Source organism: Peromyscus maniculatus, chromosome 12, assembly GCF_049852395.1.
Source record: "Peromyscus maniculatus bairdii isolate BWxNUB_F1_BW_parent chromosome 12, HU_Pman_BW_mat_3.1, whole genome shotgun sequence".
Lineage (NCBI taxonomy): Eukaryota > Metazoa > Chordata > Mammalia > Rodentia > Cricetidae > Peromyscus > Peromyscus maniculatus.
Window position 1 is genome coordinate 39,310,006 of NC_134863.1, and position 20,110 is coordinate 39,330,115.

A 20,110-nucleotide genomic window follows, 5' to 3' on the forward strand; every position below is an offset into this window, starting at 1 on the left:
TCTACCAAGAAAAGCTTCCTGATTTAAATGGAGTCACTGTCCAGTGGTAAAGACAGTCCTCAATCTTATACTATCAAATAAAATCCTCAGAACCAGGACTGGATTATATCTTGTTGAGTTGTTGACCAAGGGGTCCTCTAGACACCTCAAACATTACAGGTTATATTGCCAATACAAAAAAAAAAAAAAAAAAAAAAAAAAAAAAAAAAAAAAAAAAACAACCCACAACCTAACAGTAAGACTCTATTGTGGTGATAATCTAATTGTACTGAATTATTATTTTGATTGTATGTTAATAAATAAAGTTGTCTGGGAGTCAGAGCTATTAGAGCCATAGCAAGAGTGTGGCGGTGGTGGCACACGCCTTTAATCCCATAGATATCTGTGTGTTCAGGGTCAGAGCTATTAGAGCCATAGCAAGAGTGTGGCGGTGGCGGCACACGCCTTTAATCCCATAAGATCTCTGTGTGTTCAGGGATACAGCCAGCATTGGAGACATATGCCTTTAAGACCTAGGGGGCTGTACATTCAGACAGTGACGAGGCAGTCATGTGTTTGGGTTTACAACCAATGAGAAGGCAGAACAACATACTTTAAAAATACGAACCGACAGGAAGTAGGTCTCTTTTCGCGAAGCTGGGACAGCAGGAGGAAGGGTGAGATTTTAGCTCTGAGCTCTGACTTCTCGGCTTTCTCTTTTACATTGTTTCTGTGTTTCTTATTTAATAAGACGGTTGGTTACATCTACACTCTATTGCTGAAGACGCCCACTTACTTATATCATGGAACATGGAGAAACAGAGCTGGTGCCCTATTAGAAGCTTCACCCATACTGATTAGCATTCATGGTGCTGGAAGGTACTCTGCATACTGGAAAAGAAAAATTAATCATCAATATTACTCATTTACAAACCCTGTAACCTACAACAGCAACCTGTCTGAAAGATATACTTATATAATATTGGCAATAAATGTTACATTAGTAACCAACCACTTTAAAAACTGGATTTAAGGCCCACTCCATGAAATGGAACCCATGCCTGACACTGCTAAACTAGAACCTGAAATTAGATAGGTCATGGCCCTTGGGGAAAACCTATTCCTGTTACCCTACTAGATGAGCATAGTGATAAAATGACTTCTAACTACATATTGCTATACTCACAGATCAGTTTCTTGCTCAGCCCTCCATAAGTGGTGGTTAACACAGAGACCCACAACCAGACAATGTGCAGACAGTGAGAGACCTTGGAGCCTTAAACTTCAAATAGGATGTCTTCATCAAACCCTTCCTTTTGTAGCTCAGAGATCTAAACAGAAGAGGAGGTACAACGATTGTAAGAGCCAGAGGGATGGATGACTCCAAGGTAACAGCATCTTTTAGACTGAACAGGGCTGACACATATATGGACTCACAGAATCTGTGATCGAATACACACACTTGCACAGGTCCAAAGCAGACAAAATTCCAGCACAAAGAGGAAATGGACATAGGGTCCTACCCTACCAAGACTCTATTTGCAATTGGTACCTGTGGGGAAAGGGAAAATCAGTTTTCTCCAATGGAGTCTGGGTATGTCAGTCACACTCCAGGTCACGCACTATGCTCAGGAGTAGTTGGCCAAAACGAACTAGACTCCATATCTTACGTGTGCTTTTTTAGTTGGTTGGTTTGGATTGACTTGCTTGTTTTTAATTATTATTATGTTTGATTTGAGAGAGACATAAAGGAAAGGAACATGAAGTTTGGTGGGTAGTCAGAAGCAGAGGATCTAGGAGAACTTGGGCAAGGGCAAAGAATATGAACAAAATATACTGCATACAAATTTTTAAAGCCAACAAAAAAAAATAAGTAAATAACTTCCTGTCAGGTACACATTAGTTGGTATTTTTTACCATTTGACAGAGAAGCAATAAAACTTTCTCCTGCTAAAAATTGCTGTGAATGAAAGCACAATGTGAGAGGAGTTGGAGATAATTAAAATACAGAGACGGGGAACATTCTGGCTGATGGGCTAAATGGAATGCATACTCTGTTTAGAATTGATAACTTCCCTTCTGCTCCTAGTGAATACCAGAGCAGTCAGGAGTCCACCAGAGTGGTTTCTGCTGGAAACACAAACAAAAAGTTCCAGCTAGCCTACTTAACAAACAAAACTCACACTTTTAGCTCTCACCCGCTGCACAGCTTTTTTGAGGTGACTGGAATTATCATCACCAACCGAATTTGTATTATGATAAATGAATTTATTTTTTATTTCTTCAGTGAAATAAACTACATCTCACAAACTACGTCTGAGGATCTCACTTATTTAAAAACAAAGCACTAAGTTTTGGCTCCTAGTTTTTGGCTTGGAATTTAATACAGTTTGATTTTTTAAGTCTAATTTTTTACTGCCGTGCCCAGATCAAGACCTCAAAACTGTGTTTATCAGCCTGCTAATTAATGTTTACCTTAATGAAGAAGATCAAGTTGTAGTGAAGGACTTTGGACTTAACACAGTCACAGATCTAATGTTTATCAAAGGACTGTAGGGACCAAAATTAAATGGTTTATGCTTTTTTTTGTCATGTCATATGAGTAGATTTCAGCTGTTTTTGCTACAAAATAAAGCTTAAAAAATGCCATGAATGCCAGAGTGTCTATGTGAGATACTGGCTGTTTTCATTTGTTTCACCAAAGGAACCTCTATGCTATTTACATATAGCACAACACATCATATTCGATTATATTTTAAATATATAGCACAGAATCTTTATTTTAAAAAATACTAATTTCTCTAATCAGGTGAAAAAAATAGTTCAGTCAGAATTAAATTTTGTCAACAAAAAATTAAATTAGATTCTCGTATGCATGGTGGCATATCCTATAATACCAGCACTCCAATGGCTGAGGCAGGTAGATTATGAGTTCAAAGCCATCCTGGCTTACACAGTAATGGTATAGTTAATTAAATTTAAGATATTATTATTTCTAATTGGGTAAAGGTTATCAAATCACTTATCAGGTTTCCTGTACTCTGAGTAATGTTAAGAGAGTCCTGATAGAAAAATTACCTCCTAAGTAGAGAGAAGAGAGACAGGTGCAGTTGAGAAGGCCCATGGCAAGACCCATTAGAAGATAGGATGCTAAGATGCCTTAGGATACTATGGCTGTTGTCATGAAAAATGCCCTTATAGGTTCAGGTAATTGGGGAAGCACATCAGTAGGGGTGGGCTTTGAGAGCTTATAGCCTCACCTTACTTCCAGTTCTTCTTCTCTTTGTTTCCTTTGTGTGGTTGAGATGCAGTCTCTCAGCTTCTTGCTCTGGCTGCCTGTTGCCATTATGGATGCTCTGTGGCCACAAACCAAAATAAATTCTTCTATAAGCCACGTTGGGTCATGGTGTTTATCACAGCAACTAAAAGTAACTAATATAATTATCATGTCTAGGACTTTGTGGTTGCTGCCTCTGCTGTTTTGAAGCAGGGCTAATATAGCCCAGGGTGGCCTTGAAGTCGGGATATTCTTGTTTTGGAGGTATGAGCACTGGGATTTATAGGTCTGTGCTATCATGCCTGGCTTAGGTATGTATAGTTTTGATTTTCATATTTTAGAGACAATTAGGGAAGTGAATGTATCCAAAGAAAAGTGGTGATAATACAAAATAGAAATATATCCTTAAAAAGAAGGTAAACATGATTTCTTCCTAAGAGAGGAGAAATATACTTTTTCTCAGTGATGCTTTTGAAGATTTGTTCTAATGAAGTCTCTAGCTCTTTTCCTTCTATCTTCTTTAAACAGAATGGTATCGATGCCAACTGGGGCCAGGATGCCCTGGGGTCCACAAGGAAAGCAGCCATTGGCTGGCTTCAAATGGTCTTATACACAGCATATGTAGGTGGTGCAGATTTTCAAACACATATATGCAGTTTAAGAAATTAAATGCAAAATCACTTAAAAGTTATATTAAAAATGAGGCTGAGGCAACTGGATATCCGTATGTATCAAATGGAACCTTGATCTCTCATTCTGAGCACAGATCAACTCAATGAATCAAAGACCTAAAATCTAATCCTGAAACTATAAAATGACACAAGGGAAACTTGAAGGCGTTGGTATAGATATCAACTTCAAAGCACAGTAAACCAATATTATATAGTTGCAATTATATCTAACTAGTATGTTTATGGAAACAAAGTGTGGGGACACCTAAAGAATGAAAGAAAACATTTGCAAGCGACTCCATGAACAAAGGATTAATGTTCATGTGTTAAAAAATACCTTTGACAACTGATTTATATAATCTTTCATGACTCAGATGTTCTTTTTACTGCACAGTGCCCATCCTTTCTTCTCACTGATATGACATTTTTGGTTCCATTTGTAAATGTTATACTATACCTGTACTTAATGCCGTTTACACATACATGTACACATTATAGGCTAGGAGCAAATTTGTAGAAGAACATGTAGATTTGTTCCTATCTGAGTTGAGGTAACCTCACTTAACAGTACCCTTACATGTCATCTTCCCACAAGTTTCATGTAATCATTTTCCTTTAGAGCTAAACTTTTGTATGTGGACCACATTTTCATCATCCAGTTATCTGTTCATGGACATGTAGGTTGATTCCATTCCCTCCCTTTTATAAATAAAGCACTGATAAACATGAAAAAAAAATACCTTTGAACTTAACAACAACGGCAAAATGATCCAAATGAAATGGACCAATGAGTTGAATAGACAGATCTCAAAAGGAGAAATAAAGTGACCAATGAATACATTAAAAAAAAAAGTTCAGTGTAATGCTATTAGTCATGAGAGAAATGCAACTAAAAACTACAGTAAAGTCATCACACTTACTAGGATGACTGTTATCAAAACAATGGAGTAATGAATGCTGATGAGAATGTGGGGAGGGAAGGGACTCTCATTGGCCAAGGTGATGGAAATTAGATCAGTCATTATGAAGAGCATTGTGGAGAACCTTCAGAAACTAAAAACAGTTCTACCATTTGACCCCGCTGTCCTGTTTCTGGCTATTCATCCCAAGGAAATGAAACCAACATACAAAGAGACACCTCCATGTTGTTCGTGGTACTACTCACTGTAGCTAAGATGAGCAACCTAGGTGCTCTCTGAGTGGACTTTATGAAGCAGTAAGTAAGCACACCTGGATGTTAGTCATCCATAAGGAAGAAAGGAATCCTGTAAGTTTCAGAAAAGAGATAACATTGAAGGAAAGTTTAAGATAAATAGGTCAGATGTAGACAAGTGCATGTTCTCTCTCATGCTGAGATGGTGGTTAAGGAGAGTTGTCATGAATAGAGTCAACTAGTAGGGCAGTAATTTTAGCTGTTGGGAAGAGTGGGGTGGGTAAAGGAAAGCTGGTTTTGATGGTGCTCTTCTCTCCTGGGTCGCTGATGCCCTGGATGCCATTGTGCTTTCTATGAAGCTGATGTCCAGAAGGCCACTGTATTTCTCCTATTTTGGATGTTTTCATTAGCATGTATTAACTATATCTAATAATGGGTTTCATCCTTATGTTTTCATGCATGTGCATACTATGTTTCAATCATATTCATCCCAGTTATGCTTTCTTGTTTCCTTCATTTCTTTTATTTTTATAGACAACATCTAACTGTATGAACTGATCTTTTAGTTACAGAATTTTGACATTTTTTTCAATAAATTATTGCAGTTTTTAAAAGACTCCTGAAAAGCAATAATGTAAGCACTACATTTTTGGCATTTGAAATAGTTCTGGATAATATGTTCTATACATATGTAACAGTAAATTTACTTTTCAGAGTTGTTCTCACAGATCTCTGTTATAGAAAGTGAGACTTCAATTCTGTGAGCATTAATTCTAGATTATCCTATTAATGTAATGAACTTGTTGAATCTTCCAAAAGAAGTTTCCAGTTATATAATCTGTCATAATTCTGAGTGTTGTGAGCTTATGGCCTTTTATTCTTCACAGAAGTAAATGGAAGTTATAAATCCATCTAGTTTAGAGATATTAAAGTAACAATAATTTTGTAGTCACTTGTGGTTCATCTGCACGACTTATTTCATTGGTGGCTGGAAATATTTTAAATGTATTTTGAAAAATGAATTACCTTTTAAGTTCTGAAATTTCACATTTAGCCTCTGAGCTACATGCAAAGGGAGGATTTAACACCTTCATTAAAATACACCAACATAAATATCACTTAGTAAGCTGTGTATTTAAATACTTATTATTGTACGCCGCCCCATTTGTGAAGGCCAACCTAAAACAGTGAAGTATCATTGTCACTGATTTTGTCTCTTGCCAGACTAAGTTAGAGAAAAAATTTTCCAAGTGCAAGCTCTGAGCCTGCTGTCTGCAGGTGCAGTTCAGAAACGTCAGCACCTATGTGCCTTTTAACATCCACCATCATGATTCCTTTGCAATACATGGGTTTTGAAGAGGAAAAAAAAAGTCAGAATAGCTGTATAAATCCCAGTGGGCTGTGTGAGACGTTAAAGAAACTGAAACGGAGATGGTGTGCTTCCTATCCCTACCGTCTTTCTGGCCTTCTTACTTCTGCATACATTTTCTTCCTCATGTCCAGAATCCGGGCCACAGCAAATTTGTTCGGATACCACCATGGGCACAGATGGAGTTGTTCGGTTGGGGTGGCTTTTGTGTAAGGAATGTCATTGAGACTGCACCAGGAGTTCGTAAGAACTGTTTCTAACCCCTCAAACATCCCCTTGATTTCTGTGCCTTTGGTCTCTTCCTTGTGTTTGGACAGGCCAGGCCGGGCCACAGACGAAGGTCAGGGACAGATTTCTGGCATCTGTTCTCACCTTCCACAGTGTGGGCCTCAGGGATCAAGCTCTTTTACTGCTGAGCCATTGCGCTGGCCTGATCCCAGCCTTGGATATTGCCATGTCTTTTATTTGATTGGATCTTCACATGTCTGGGCTACTGAAATTTCCATCTCAGCCTTTAAGAAGTAATTATGTAGCTTGTATTTATGTGATAAGTAAATTTAGTATTATGTAATCCCTAAGGAAATATGTAAGGAAAGTGGATTTCAGGTGTATAATCATATATTCAATAATCTGAATAAATCAGGTAGATATTTTGAAAGGGAAACCATTCAGCTCTGTATTTCAGATGCTGCAGTCATGATACTGCACAGCCAATATCTTCTAAGCTTTCCCCATCCAGCGGGGAACAGAGGCAGCACGTGAAAGAGATGTGAGATGTGAAGTGTTAAATGTTGAAGGGTGGTGTGATCACAGAGCAGGGAGGAGAATATCACCCAGCCTGGAGCATGTGAGCTGTGCTGTTAACTTGGTGCTTTTCCCACTCTTGCAGGGTTTAAGTTGGAGATCACCATGGGCATCCATCTCTCAAGTTAGCTGTGTTGCATCAACTGCCTTACGTTTTCTGGCAGAGACTTTATTTCACCAAAGAGGTTAATAAGGTGTCTTGTCAGGAGTAGTGGTAGTTGCATTGCTGCAGAATTGCTAAGCTGCATGCTGAAGCCGTGCTGCGCTATGAAGCATAGCTTTCCTGTGAGAATGGTGGTTATGGGACAGTGACATTTAGAGAGATGACAGACGCAGTACAGCTGCAACATGTATGTCTGTAAGTCTCTTTCATGTCCCCCCTTTTACTATGGTAAAATGTATATAACAACATTTCCCATCTTTACCTTTTTTATGTACAAGCCAATGTCATTCCGTACATAATACTGTGTCGCTGTCTCTCCCATCATTTCCATTTCCAAAACACTCTTGATATTTTGAAACTGAAAGTCAATTGCCATGAAACAATAACTCATTTCCACCTCATCTATCTACTACTCTCTTTCTGTGAGTTTGGCTCAGTATCCAATGGGAAGGCGATTCTACAGTGTTTGTCCTTTGTGACTTCATTTTAGTTAACTATATCTTCAAGGCCCATGGATGTTGAAGCATGTGTCAGAATGTCTTTCCCTTTTATGACTGACCACTAGTCCGTGTTATGTATGTACTATATTTTGCTTACTCCTTTGTCTGTAGACACTTGGGTTTCTCCAGCTGATTCGTAATGAATGATGCTGCTGTAGACAGTTGTACAGATTCTTTCTCTTAGCGGGTCTCAGGTCTTTTGTTCTTAATGATAGTCACCATGGTGTGCAGTAGATCTCTTGAACCTATTCCTCATGACTGAAGTCTTGTGTCCTTTGGCCAGCGTCTCCCCAACTGCATCCCGAGCCTCTTACAACCATTATTCTACCCTTGGTTCCCATGAACTCAACTTTTGTAGATCTGAATATGCGTGAGACTAGATGATGTCTGTCTTTTTGTGCCCGGTTTATCTGTCTTAACTTAATGCCCTCCATGTGCATCAAAGCTGTTGCAAATACAGGATTTACTTCTTTTTTTTTCCAGTGCCAAATGTGTATATTTACTATGCATTTTAAACTATTCCTTTATCAGTGGACACTTGGATTGATTCCATGTCATACCTATTTTGGGAATAATGATGTAATAAATGTGGGAATGAAAATGACTACTCAACATACTGAATTTATTTCCTTTGGATATATATACACTCTAAAGTGAGATTTAAGATCATATCATAGTTGGGGGCTGGAGAGATGGCTCAATGGTTAAGAGCACTGGCTGCTATTCCAGAGGTCCTGAGTTCAATTCCCAGCAACCACATGGTGGCTCACAACCATCTGTAATGAGATCTGGCATGCAGGTAGAACACTGTATACATAATAAATAAATGAATCTTTTTTAAAAAAGATCATATCATAGTTCTATTTTTAATTTTTTGAGCCAAATCTTTTATTTTCTGTATTGGCTGTATAAGCTTGCATTCCCACCAATAATGTACAAGGTTTCTTTCTTTCTACACTTTCTCATAAATACCTGTCATCTTTCACTTAAAAAAAAAAAGACATTTTCATTATGTAGCCATGACTGGCCTATAACTTACTGTGTAGACGAGGCTGGCTTTCAACTCACTCTGATCTACCTGCCTCTGCCTCATGAATTTAAAAGCATGCACTGGCTATCATTCACTTTCTTGGTAGTATTTATTCTGGCAGATATGAGATATATCGCAGCATTATGATTTTGGCCCACATTACCCTGTATATCCAAAAGTACAATTTCTGGAGAATTTGATAATTCTATTGGGTTTTTAAGAAGACATTTTCCCCCCCATGGTAGCTTGTGATATTTTACTATTTTCCATTCTGACTACAATGCACAGGAGTTCCAATTTCTTTACATCCTCTCTAATACTTACTGATTTTTGGATTTGTTTTGTTTTGCTTGGTTGCCACCCTAATGGGTGAGGTGGAGCTGTAGGCATCTATCTCATGATTTTGATTGTCATTGCCATGATGATCAAGACATTGCATCTCCTTTAATGTGTTTATTGGCCATTGGGATGCCTTTTTAGAAATGTCTAAGTACACCTCTCTCAATTACTATTTGAGACAGGGTCTCACTGAGGAGCTCACATTGGCTTAGAACTCACTATGGAGCCCAGGCTGGCCTGGAACTCACAATGACCCTCTAGCTTTAGCCTCTGTTGTGTCAGTATTACAGAAGTGAGCCACCATACCCTGCTCCTTTGTCTCTTTTAAATTCGGTTTTGTTATGTTGAACTTTGAGTTTTCTATATAATAGGGATTTTAGTCCATCATTGGATACCTGGTTCACAGATACCTTCCTGTATTCTGTTGACTGCCTTTTTAGCTTGTTGACAGTGTTTCTGAGAAACTGGTTTCATGAAGTCCATTTTGTCAATTTTTTATTTTGTTGTTAATAATACCTTTGTGTTATATCTAAGATGTTGTAGCCAAGTCTAATGTTGTGAAGTTTTTTGCTTATAGTTTTATAAACCTAGGGTGCCATCATTTTATACCTTACATTTAGACAGTAAGCCCATTTTGAGTTCATTTTTGTGTATGATGTTCAAAGCCAAGGGTCATTGTATTACATGCGGATATTCAGTTTACTTAGCAACATTTATTCAAATGATTGTCTTCTTCCTGTTGAACGGTCTTGCACTTTTGCCAGAAATAATTTGTTCATGTATGTGAGTGTTTGGACACAGTTATCTTACATGTCTAACCTCATGTCCATGTTACACTGTTTAGAGTTTAGATTACTCAGTGTTAGTAAGGCTTGATGTTAGGAAGTATGAGTTCTCCTGTTTTATTCTTTTTCAGGATTATTTTGACTAGATGGATTTTTCTGTTTAGGAAAAGAAGACATTGGCGTTTCCATAGGGACTGGGTTAAATAATATATAAATCTTTGGGAGAATATTGGAATCAATCCTAAATCTCACAGTATGTAAATATTATCTGTCTCTCTACTTATATCTTATTCAAAATCTTTATAAATGTTTTATAGCTTTCATTTATAAGGTTTTCATATTTCACTGTTAGTTCCTAAATATTTTACTCTTTTTGATGCTATTTATTGTAAATTAAATAGTTTTTTGACTTCCTTTTTGAATTGTCCTCTTTGTCTATAAAATTTTAATCAATTATGAACAATGATTTTTTTCTTCTATTTTGTTCAATTTGTTTGCTCTAACAGGTTTTTTTTTTAGCATGTGCAGTGTATTCTAGATATTAAGCTTATATTAGATGTAGAGACAATTTTACTTTGTCCTTTCCATTTGAATGCCTTTTCTTTTTTTCTTGCCTGATTGTTCTAGCTAGGACATCCAGTATTTGACTTAATAGAAATGTAAAAACCAGTATCTTTGCTATGTTCTTGATCCTAATGAAAACTTGCAGGATTTTTTTTGACATTATTTTGATGTTGTGGTAGATTTTTTTATATGTGACTATTATTACACTGAAGGAAGGCCCACCTAGTTATTTGAGTGGTATTTTGTTGACTTTCCTTAGTTTTGTTTTGTTTTGTTGTTGTTGTTGTTGTTGTTTTTTATCATAAATGGATGCTGGATCTTTCACAGATTGCAACATTGTTTGAAATTTTTGTGTAGTTCATAGCCCCCTCATTATTTTACTATGGTACATTGGCACTGCACATTGACTTATGAATGAATACTGCTTGATCATGACATATATTATTATTATTATTTTTTGTTTGTTTGTTTGTTTTTGTTTTTTCGAGACAGGGTTTCTCTGTGTAGCTTTGCGCCTTTCCTAGAGCTCACTTGGTAGCCCAGGCTGGCCTCGAACTCACAGAGATCCGCCTGCCTCTGCCTCCCGAGTGCTGGGATTAAAGGCGTGCGCCACCAACGCCCGGCGACATATATTATTTTTAATACACTGTTGAATCCAGTTTGCTGGTATTTTATTGAGAATCTTTGCATCTATGCCAGGGGAATGTTGACTTGTAATTCCCCCCTCCCTTTTTTTTGTAGAACATTGTCACAGAATTGGCATTAAAAGTAATTAATACCTCCTTCATAGAATGAGTTACAAAGGAGTGTTTCTACTTCTTCAGGATTTTTGTTGTTGTTTTTTAAAGAAAAGTTTGAGAAGGTTTCATGTTAGTTTTTCTTTGAATAAGTCTGATGTCAGTGTTTATTTTCAACTTGAGAGAATCTAGACACACCTGAGAGATGTGCCTCTGGTCATGCCTATGGGGCGTTATCTTGATTACTTTAATTGATATGGAAGACCTCTGTTAATTGTACATGGGATCTTTCTCTGGGCACCAGAACCTAGACTCCCTAGGGAGAAACAGAATGCTGTGCCAAGGCACGCATTGATTGCTTTAGAATCTTCACTGTGCATGTGATGTGACCAGCTAGTTCAAGCCCCTGCTGCCTTGACATCTGCCCTGGTGGACCTTAAACTGTGGGCTAAAAGAATCCCTTTCTCCCTGAAGTGGCTTTTGTTAAACACCACAGCAACAGGAAAAGAAATCTAGAAGCCAGCACCCATTGCAGGGCGTGCTCTTGATTACAGATTCAGATTCCTTCCTCACCCTACGTCTGTCCGGTATGTTCTGTTTCCTCCTCGTCTTGGTAAGATTTGCCTTTTTTGGAGTTTGACCATTATATGTACGTTTCCAATTCACTGCTGTGTCATTGTCCATAGTAGTATCCCTTTTTTCCCCTGTAGAATTGGTAGTCATGTCCCTTTCTTCATTTATTATTTTAATGACTTGAATCTTTCTCTTTTCTCTCAGTCTGACTAGCAAATGTTTGTCAGTCACAAATTTTTTGACAACAAAGATTTTATTTTATTGATGTTCTTTTTTTTATTATTTAGTTAGTATCTGACCTTTATGTACTTCTTTTTGCCAGCTTTAAGTTTAGTTGACCCTTTGTTTTCCCAGTTTTTATTATTATTATTATAGTTTGGTTTTAGACTTGAGATATTTATGTATTTATGTATTTATGTATGTATGTATGTATGTATTTATTTATTTATTTATTTATTTATTTATTTATTTATTTAATGAGACAGGGTTTCTCAATGTACCCCCTGGTCATCCTGGAACTTTGTAGACCAGGTTGGCTTTGAACTCACAGAACTCCACCTACCTCTACCTCCAGAGTGCTAGGATTAAAGGTGTGTGCCACCACTGCTTGGCAAGATAATTTTTTTATGAGCACTTTTTTGTAGCTATAATTTCTTTCACAACATTGTTTTTGTGATTTTGTCACAAATTTTGATATATTGCATTTGTTGTTTTCATTCATTGATAAGTATTTTTTCTAATTTCTTCATGATTTCTTCTTTGATTCGTTGGGTCCTTCTGTTTGTTTGTTTGGTTTTTTTTTTTTCAACTTCATACAAGTTACAGTCATCTGGGGAGAGAGACCCCGACTTGAGGAACTGCTTCCATCAGACTGGCCTATAGGCAAGTTTGTGAGGCATTTTCCTGATTAGTGGTTGATGGGGAAGGCCCTAACTGACTGTGAGCAGTGCCACCCATAGACAGGTGGTTCTGAAAAGAAAGCAAATAGAGCAAGCTATGGGGAGCAAGCCAGTAAGCAGCATTCCTCAGTGGTTCTGCTTCAGTTCCAGCCTCCAGCTTCCAGCTTGACTTCCTGCCCTGATTGCCCTCAATGATGGACTATGGCATAAAAATGGAAGCCAAATAAATGCTTTCCTCCTAAAGTTACATTTGGTCAGTGTCTTAGTTAGGGTTTCCATCGCTCTGAAGAGACATCATGACCAGAGCAACTCTTATAAAGGAGAACATTGAATTGAGGTGGCAGCTTATATTTTTTAGAGGTTTAGTCCATTGTCATCATGGCAGGAACTATGGCAGCTGGGAGTATGGTAGCATGCAGGCAGACATGGTGCTGAAGAAGTAGCTGAGAATTCTCCATCTTGCAGGCAATATCTTGCCTGTAGACTCTGGGTAGTATCTTGATTATACAAGAGCCCTCAAAACCCACCTCTAAAGTGACACACTTCCTTAAAAGAGGCCACACCTACTCCAACAAAACCACACCTCTTAATAGTGTCACTCCCTTTGGGGGCCATTTTCTTTCAGACCACCACAGCCAGTGTTTTATCATAGCAGAAAGCAAACTAGGACAGTGTTTAATTCTCCAGCTTCTTTTTCTTTCTGTTTCTTTTATTCTTTCTTTCCCTTCACTTTCACACCCCCCTTTTAAATGAAATCACATACCTGCAATCTTTTTTCATGTTAGTTTTGACATTATAATATGATCACATTATTCCTTTCCTTTTCCTCCCTCCAAATCATCACATACATTCCTCCAACTCTCCCAATGCGTGGACAAATCCCACTCTCTCACCTGCTGTTCTCAGGCTCCCAGGCTTGGGGATTCTCTCAGGCTTCTGAGCCCTGGGAACACTAGTTACAGCACCGAGTAAGACTCAGTGGAGCTTGGTTTCTTTTATTTTTTAAATAATATCTAATTTCATCTTATTGTGGTCAGAGAAAATACAATGCATACCACACACGCTTTCTTTTTTCTGTTCTGAGTTTGGAAAGATTCATTGCGTTTAGGATTCAGAAAGTTTCTATAGCTAAAGTGTAGTGGGTCAAGGAAGATGAATGGGATGAATTTAGAATGAAAGATGGAAGGTGAAAGAAACCCTGAAAATCTGATTTACTTACTTATTATTGATATTACTGATGGACTAGTTGACTTATTTGTTTATTTATTTTTGAGACAAAGTCACGCACTTTAATCTAGGTCACCTGAAATTCACTATGTGGTCTAGGCTATCTTTAAACAAATAGCAATCCTCCTGCCTCAGCAGGCAGAGTGTTAGAATTATAGGTGTGAGGCCTCACACCCGGCTCTAGGTCATATTATTTAAACTCTCTTCCTGGGGTGCATGTGAGACAACGGATTGTGGAGCCAAAAGGGAAAACAGAGAATACACTGTGACACCTGGAATTCTTCAGCAGGCGAGGGAACCAAGGGCAGCTGCACATCTGGACTTACGGGGATTGACATAGCCATTGGCTGTGGCTGCCATAAAAACATATTGTAGGTGACATGATGGCGACAGCAGGAAGTTGATTTCCACAGTGTTAGAGACTGGAAAGTCCTCTGGCGAGGTGCAGTGAGGTGGCTTTCCTTTGGAGGTTTCTTCAGGCTTCTAGGTTGCTGCTGCCATCTATGCTGTACGACCTCTGCTCTGCACTCAGACATGTGGACAGGAGGACAAACTCACTGTTGTCTCTTCTAGAGATGTTTTCAGTCCCTCCCTAGCGATTTCTCTTGTCTTTCTATCTAACTTTGTTGCACTAGCAGCGACAACATGGCCGTGGTCACTGGTTCTTGCTGCTGGTACACAACTGTGGCGCGGACATGGCTGCCTACTACTCTGTCTTTAGCTCTTGGAACTTAATTTTCAGATCTGGTTAATTCATCGTAACATATATTTCTGTTTTCTTTCATTCATTTTCCCACCTGCCCTTGATACAGGCAAGCGTTTAGAGTAAGGAAAAAGGGAGAAGGCCCCAAGGAAAGAAAGAATGAAACATTATAACCAGTGCTACAAAACACAAAGCATCATTAGATTATTGTGAACAACTCTACACCAACAAAATGGAAAACCTAGATGAAATGAATGAATTTCTATATACTTACTTCTTTCTAAAACGGAATCATATACATAGCATAAAAAACTGTGTTAAGAGCAAAGCGTTTGTCTCTTTTATAGTAGAGTTTTGCCAGTTTGCTTCCCATTTTGCTTTAGTTTATTGTTGGGTGCATCTGTTTGTAATTGTTTTATCTTCTTGCTCTTTTGAACCTTTTATTAATGTAGAGGATTCTTCATTCTCTCTTGTCACCTGTTTTGCTTTTAAATCTGTTTGGTTGAATGTTTGCAAAGCTGCGCTTATTCTATTCTGGTTGCTTTTTGCAGAAAGTATCTGTTTTTGTACTTTTATTTGTAACCAGTTTCCATCTTCGTATCAAAGGAAATATCCTTCTTCATTGTCTCATTTGCAACTAATTTGCATCTAGGCAGCACTTCTGGAAATCATATTTTTAATTCCTCGTCATCTTTTGAATGGAGACTACATTCTATTTACACCAAAGTAATTGCTGATAAAGAGGGGCTTTGGTCATTGTGCTAATTGTCTTCTGGATGCCTTACAACTTTTTATTTGTTCCTCATTTCTTGTTTTACTTTCTTCCTTTGTGTTTGTCTAATTACTGTAATGAAACATTTAAATTCCTTTCTCGTTCATTTTTTTTTTTTTTCAGACAAGGTCTCATTATGCAGTCCAGGCTGCCCTCAGATTTGTAATGCTGCTGCCTCCACCCTCAGAGTCCTGGGATTATAGGCATGCACTATTGTTCCCGACTTCATTTCCTGATTTCCGTTATGTGTATTCTTTAGCCACTTTCTGTGTGTGCATCATGTTTAGCACACTGAAGTCACAGCATTTTAATCTGACTGCATAGTAGCTTTACTTCAGTTACATTGCTCTTCACTTCAGGTTTTGTAGGAAAGTCTTTCACTGAACCTGGAGCTCACTGATGGGGCTAGCTGGCCAGCCATTGAGACCCCCGATCTTATCTCTGCCTCCCCAGTGCTGATGACAAGCATGGATTGCCACATTCAGCTTTGTAAGTGAATGTGAAGGATCTGAACTCAGATCCTCAGGCTTACACAGCCGTTACTTTACCAATTGAGCCATCTTCCTAACCTCCCCTTTTCTAGAGCTCTGGCGGTATGTATGTTGGTCCACTTGGTGGTGTCATCCTGGTCTCTTAGGCTCTGTTCGTTTTCTTTGGGTCATTTTCCTTTCTGCTCCTCAGAGAAGTATAATTTTCATTATTGTGTCTTCAACTCCCTGGCTCCTTCTTCTTCCTTCTGGAATCTGCACTCAGACATCTCTAGTAAGTGGTGACAGATGGGTTTGCTCCTGAATTCCTTTTTGCCTCTTTTTAAGACTTGGGTTTCTCTGGTACTTTTATTTTTGATTTACATCATTGTCTTGATTTTTCTCTCCCTCTTTTAGAAGTTGCTCTAAAGTCTTTGTAGATGTTTTCCTTTTGCCGTGTATGCCTTATGATGTTGTTCTTGAAAACTGTGTGTTGGAATCTGTGAGCCTTGTAACTCTGGAAATTGATTCTCACCTTTGCTGCCTCTTACGTTTTATTTTGATTTAGCTGTAGAGGGTCTCTGTGCAGAGGATCAGCCTGAGATGTAAACATAAATCTCCTCAGGCATTTCTGATCTTCCATCACCTTCTGGTCACTTAAATTTCTCTTGTACACATTGGTGTTTTTGAGTCTAGCTTGCCAAGCATAGCTCCCAAAAGGAAAGAACATGGAAAAATGAAGGGTTTTGAAGAAAAAAGGTAGTAGTTCCTCAGCTCTCCGGGAAATCATTGTAAACAATGGACACGTGTGACATCAGTGGCCCAACCTCATCCTCTGCCCCTTTAGAGCCTAAGGGGGGATATTGGGAAAGCAGGGATGTTTTGCTTACACTGAGTTTTCAAGGTGTGCACCAGCTGTTCCAAGGACACAAACACAGCTGTCTGTCACAGGGCTAAGGTGTATAGGTTGCCTAAGGACTACCAACTGGGAGCTGAACTGGCTTTGTAATCCTGTGATAGGCTCCAAAGTTTCAAAATAGTTACACTCAAGAGATTCTACCAGTGATGATTCCAACTAGAGGGTAAAATAGGTTTGAGAGCATCCTACTCTCTCTTTTCCCAGAATCCTCTCATTCTGTGTTTTAATGTCTCACATTTCATCTTTATATTAATCCTGTAAAGCAAGTTACTGTAATCATTTACTTTTTATAATTATAGTTTATTATTTTTATTACATTTATTTATTTTATGTCGGGGGACACATATGTAGAAGTCAGAGGACAAATTGTAAGATGTGGTTCTCTCCTTCCATGTTGTATATCCAGGGATCCAACTCATGTTGTTATACTTGGCACCAAGCACCTTTGCCTACTGAGCCATTTTATCTGCCCAACACTCACTTGATGGATAAGAAAACTTACCAGCTTGCCCAAATTTTTGCAAATAATATGTAGCAGAGCCAGAATGTATTGTCTTAGTTAGGGTTTCTATTCGCTGTGAAGAGACACCATGACCATGGTGACTGTTATGAAGAAAAACATTTCTTTGGGCCTGGCTTAGAGTTCAGAAGTTTAGTCCATTGTTATGGCAGCAAGCATGAAGGAAAGCAGGTAGAGAGCACTGGAGAGGTAGCTGAGAGTTCTACATCTGGATCCATAGGCAGCAGGAAGAGACAGTAAAGCCACTAGGCCTGGCTTGAGCTTCTGAAACCTCAAAGCCCACCCCTTGGTGACATGCTTCTTTCCACAGGGCCACACCTACTCCAATAACACTACACCTCCAATAATGAATGCCACTCCCTATGAGTCTATGGGGGCCATTTTCATCCAGACTATCACAATATTCTACATCTTTTAAATCTATGGAACACCCTGAAAATCAGAGAAGCAAACTCTCATAAGCCATGTCAAATTCAAGAGAGTAGTCAGTCCTTCAGGAGCTTGAGAAGTGGAGAATGAGGTAGACGAAGGCCAAACAACAAGGCTGCCAGGGATGCAGCTCAGTGGGTAGAGCACTTGTCTCACATCCCACGACCCTGACTTTAATCCCCAGTACCACAGAAACCAAGCTCAATTATGCATGCACTCAGAGAGGGAGACAATGGGATCAGAAGTTCAAGGTCATTGTCTTGGTCAGTGTTCTATTGCTGTGAAGAGACACCATGGCCATGGCAGCTCTTATAAAAGAAAGCGTTTACTTGAGGGCTTGCTTACAGTTTTAGAGCTTTAGTCCATTATCAGCATGGTGGGAAACATCGAGGCACACAAGCAGACATGGTACTGGAGAGGTAGCTGACAGTTCTTGATCTACATCTGGATCTGCAGGCAGCAGGAAGAGAGAAAGAGAGAGAGACATGTTCGGCCTGGCTTGAGCTTTTGAAATCTCAGAGCCCACCCTCAGTGACACACTTCCTCCAACAAGGCCATATCTCCTAATCATTTCAAATAGGGCCACTCCCTGGTGACCAAGCATTCAAATATGTGAGCCTGTGGGGGCATTCTCATTTATATTACCCCAGTCCTCCTCAGGTAAATGGGGATTTCAAGGAAAAATAATAAGCAAAGGGCAGAAACTGAGTCTGAATCAAAAGCTCACCAGGCAGATGCCTGTTCTTGTTTGTTTTTTACTCTTTTGGGGGGGCCTGACACCCAGCTCCCGAATAAATCAGACATGGAGGCTTCTTCTTAGTTATGAATGCCTGGCCTTAGCTTGGCCTAGTTTCTAGCCAGCTTCCCTTAACTTTAATTTACCCCATCTACCTTTTGCCTCTGGTCATTTCCTGTTCTCTTACTTCTGTAAATCTTAATCTTACTCTGTGGCTTGTTGTGTAGCTAGGTGGCTGGCCCCTGGAGTCCTCCTCCTTTTCTGGCTCCAAGATCTTCCTCCCAGATTTCTCCCTCTATATATCCTCTCTGCTTGCCAGCCCCACCTATCCTTTCTCCTGCCTTGCCATTGGCCGTTCAGTCCTTTATTAGACCATTAGGTGTTTTAGACAGACATAGTAACACAGCTTCACAGAGTTAACCAAATGCAACATAAACGAAAGTAGCATACCTTAAAGTAATGTTCTACAACAGACGACTAAGGAAGGTTTGGAGGAAAGACGTAAGTAGAAATTTGATGAGGAGCCAACATATGAATCTAGGGATCTGTGACATCTTTTTAGTAGCCCGGCCCATGAAGAAAACCTCTTTTGAAGACTGACTTTTTGGCCTCCTGGTCTTAAAATTAAACATGTAAAGCCCGAGGGTTTTTTTTTTTTTTTTTTTTTTTTTAACAAGGACAATAGGTATAAAGAATTATTTATCTGTACTCTATGTGATTACATGATGGCATGTGAAAGTTGCTGGAAGAATGGCCATGTTTCCAGTATCTCTAAGGCTTACACTTCATTACACGTTTTTGGAAATGTGAACATGGGTGACAGTGTTCTCTGTGGATGTATTTCAAAAGTTACATGGCCATACAGCCAGGCAGTGGTTCTCATATTGGGTAAAATAGTAAAACATGGTTCTTACTTTTTTTTAAAATTAAACTCCCTTTTAAAATAGTACATGTACTTGTAAAAATACTAAAAGTGTTCACAAAAAGTAAAGTAAAAGTATCCCCCCTAACTTTCCCCATAACTTCTTTTCTTCTCTACCATTAAAACTTTATTTGGGGTTGGAGAGATGCTTAAAAGCACTTCATGGTCTTGCAGAAGATCCAGGTTTTTTGCCCCCAGGACCCACATAGCATTTCATACCACCTGTAATTCTAGTTCCTGGTGATTTGACATCTTCTTCTGCCTTCTGTGGGCATCAGGCACACATGGCACACAAACATATGTGCAAACAAAACACCCAATAATAAAAAAATAAATAAATCTTGCTGGGCGGCGGCGGCGGCGGTGGTGCATACCTTTAATCCCAGCACTCGAAAAGCAGAGGCAGGCAGATCTCTGTGAGTTTGAGGCCAGCCTGGTCTACAGAGTGAGTTCCAGGATAGGCTTTAAAGCTATACAGAGAAACTCTGTCTCAAAAAACCAATAAATAATAAACAAACAAACAAATCTTTAATTTTTTAAAAAAAATAAAACTTTCTTCTCCATACTTTGAG

The 20,110-nt window shown here is 38.8% G+C and overlaps 1 protein-coding gene across 1 annotated transcript in view; it reads left to right on the forward strand.

Moving 5' to 3' along the window:
* The window catches only part of Morc1 (MORC family CW-type zinc finger 1), a 167,269-nt gene that overhangs the window by 77,039 nt on the left and 70,120 nt on the right, over positions 1 to 20,110 (forward strand). The gene's annotated exons all lie outside the window — the stretch shown is intronic.